This window comes from Pangasianodon hypophthalmus, chromosome 19 (assembly GCF_027358585.1).
Source record: "Pangasianodon hypophthalmus isolate fPanHyp1 chromosome 19, fPanHyp1.pri, whole genome shotgun sequence".
Classification (NCBI taxonomy): Eukaryota; Metazoa; Chordata; class Actinopteri; order Siluriformes; family Pangasiidae; genus Pangasianodon; species Pangasianodon hypophthalmus.
In genome coordinates, this window is record NC_069728.1 from 5,081,236 (window position 1) to 5,084,451 (window position 3,216).

The window sequence follows — 3,216 nt, forward strand, 5'->3', positions numbered from 1 at the left end:
ACAAACTTTTCCGCCGAATAAAAAGTTATCACAACGAACTAAAACCACTCTTAGACGAGATAAAACTAGTATATCTGGCCCTGTTATGAGCTTTCAGAGTGTCGGCAGTCGGAAAGCATATGGTTCTAAACTTTTGTTTTGGATTTCAGGAGCGCTCGTCTCTCGGCTGTTGCTCTGTGGCGAGGTCTGTATACTCTGAGCTCCTCCAGCGTGGAGGCCAACCTTATCTGCTACCGCTGCTACACTAAAAATAGGCCTCCCAATGATGTCATGCCTGAAGCCTCTTATTGGCTGGAGGCGATTCGTGGGGCGTTCCACTGTGTTCAGATAAGGCGCGTTGCCTAGACTACCACCAGAAGATTCTTCTCCGCGCACAGCCTTATGGGATGAGGTAATGCAGCAGGTCGATGAACGGTGCATTATGGGATTACGTATTGTTTTTGAATATCTAGTTACGCGCTTAAGCTGGACTGGTTCGGACTGTGGCGGGATACAAACTCTCAGAGTGTAGAAGAGGGAGAGATGATATGCTGTTGTGTTGCTGCTGTGTTACTCTTACAGCTTGCTAGTAGATATAAAGTTTTAACAGGGCTTGGGAATTTTTGTTACAAATAATATGTTGTAGGGAAAAAAAAGGTTAAACATTTATTCTAAAGGGAATATCAGACATAAGAAGTTATTCCTGGTGTTGATTTAAAATTAAATCTGCCACGACACCCCGAGTGTATGGAATAGACAAGAGTCATTTAGTTTAATTCTGCCAGAAACGTACTGGATAATTATTTTATTATTTTTTTTTAAATCAGAAGTCAGAGTGAGGCTACTCCATGGCGGCTCAGCCAATGGGAATGGGAGAGGAGGCGGGTCCTCCAGTGGAGTGACAGCATGTCACAGGACGCGTCTGCTTCAGGGAGCGTCTCACAATTCCCTCTCTGTGCCTTACAACACAAACAACCTCAGAGAAACATTGAACAGCAGAACCATAATACACAATACACAATATTACATATTAGCACTTGGATTAAGTCTCTGGCTGGTATTTCCCACTAGTCAATTCTATGGTTTTGTAAACATTTGCTTTATTTCTGTATCAAGACTTTTGCCATTCGCCCTAAGGCAACTTAAAACTTGTTTGCGCTCTCCGGCACGTTTCAGTGTGTTGCGCCATTCAGTCCACTGCACGAACACACAACGCAAGCATGACGTTTCAGCCTCGACTACACATGCTGTTCATGAACTGTGATCCTAAATCAGATGGTAGCCTACGTGTACACATATTTTAAAAAAAAAACTCATATTCAAAACTACACATTAAACAAGTTAGTGGTTGTAGTTTTTGTTCACAACGACTTAATAAACGTTCACAAAAAAAAGGCTTTTCATTTGACCTGTTTTTCACTTAAAATTTGGACCTCTTGTCCTAAAGAGTCCACAACTTCTTATGATGTATTAAAATATGATTAGCCTTACATACATGTTTAATTAAGTCATATAGGGAGTATATATTTATGCAGGAGATGCTTTTCTGCTCACCACGGTTGTAAAGGGTGGTTATTTGCCATAGCGTTATCGTAGCCTTCCTGCTAGTCTGGCCATTTTTTCTTTCCTCGCTCATCAACAAGGAGTTTGATAATCCCAGGAGACAAGCAGGTTCTGAAATACTCAAACCAGTCCGTCTGGCAACAGCATCCATGCCACAGTCAGTCACTAACATATTTTTTCCCCATTCTTATCTTTGATGTGAACATTAACTGCATCTCTTGACCTGTAACTGCACTGCTGCCACATAATTGGCTGGTTGGATAAGTGAATGAATGTACAGGTGTTCCTAATAAAGTGTATGGGGAATGTATATCTACACAGGAACATATTTAGACACTAAAACAAAGACATTGCCATGCCACTTATGCCACTTACCCCTAATCCTTCCCAATGTGTCATCTGCAGTGTAGTGGCTAATAATATTTAAATCCAAATTGGATCTGGACCTCTGTCTCTATCATGTACAGTCACTGCTGAATAGAAATTCTTGGACACACACCAACTGGTGCACAGATAAGCAGACACAAAGAGACAGTGAGAAAGTTAAGAATTGTATTCCCACTACCAGTAGCAAAGATTGAGCATAGACCAAAAGAGGGATGAGTGTGTAGCATCTGTATACTGGGGCTGTTGACAGATTTTCAAGGATTACAGCCACTGAGCTTCATATTGCTCAGCTTCCTGTCCTCAGGATCGGGACATACAAGACTCGTACAAGAGCACAGCATTTCAAAAACATGTCTTGAGTGTATTGATTGATTATGATGATTAGAATGTTGTAAACCTCAAAAAACTAAACGTGTGTTTGGGTACACAATGTATCTGTACACATTTGTGTTTGCTTAAAGATTCAGTCAAGTGAAAGCACAAAACAACTGACAATCCCATTTCTCTGTATATAATTTATGACCAGCTTCATTTAACTTTCTGTTCTTTTGTGATGTGTTTCCTTTGGAAACACACTGGTCTAAGCTCACACAATGGCCTAATGAAGTTTATGTTCATGTGATCTGTGAGACAAAGATAAAATATTAGAGTATGAAGCTATTATCCTGCATCCTTGTTCAGTGTATTACAATATTTTCCCATTAACAGAAACTGGAATGTCCAGTACAGACCAATTCAGTGTAGGAACTGAGACTTCTGTCTTTTGCCTTGTCCAGTACTCTCTCTAGACTACGAAGAAAGATCTGCTTTGTTCTGGCCGAGAGTAGTTCCTCTTTTTGTTGTTGTTGTTGTTGTTGTTAGTTTCACTGTGTATGAACTAAGTACGTAGACCCCCTTTACAAAGTGTAGAAAGTCATAGTGTAATTACAGGTGCATTACCTTTTACCAAATATTAAATATAAGGATTACATAAAACATGTTGGTTTTGTATTCTAAAAAATGCCAGGCATGATCCAGCCACAGGTCATTTCTGGGTTGTTCTGCCTTATTTATGATCCAGATAAGTGATTTGAATACATTTTTTTTTATCTTTTACAAAGTTTACACTTAGTTACAATAAGTTCATTTTAAACAGCAAAATCAATTGCACCATTATATATTTTTTTCTTTAACATGTATTTAATTAATATAATATATTTTGCATTACATTAAGCAGGGTGCATTTAAATACTATATATTTCACTTAAACAAAACAGCTACGCTATGCATGTTATAATACAATTTAAA

The 3,216-nt window shown here is 38.8% G+C and overlaps 1 protein-coding gene across 1 annotated transcript in view; it reads right to left on the reverse strand.

Moving 5' to 3' along the window:
- jun (Jun proto-oncogene, AP-1 transcription factor subunit) overlaps nucleotides 1–230 on the reverse strand; it is a 2,138-nt gene extending 1,908 nt beyond the window's left edge. The window contains exon 1 of the mRNA XM_026944649.3: nucleotides 1–230. This exon is cut by the window's left edge and continues 57 nt beyond it. The gene's annotated coding sequence lies outside the window, so the exon portion shown is untranslated.
- Nucleotides 231–3,216: the final 2,986 nt, after the last annotated feature.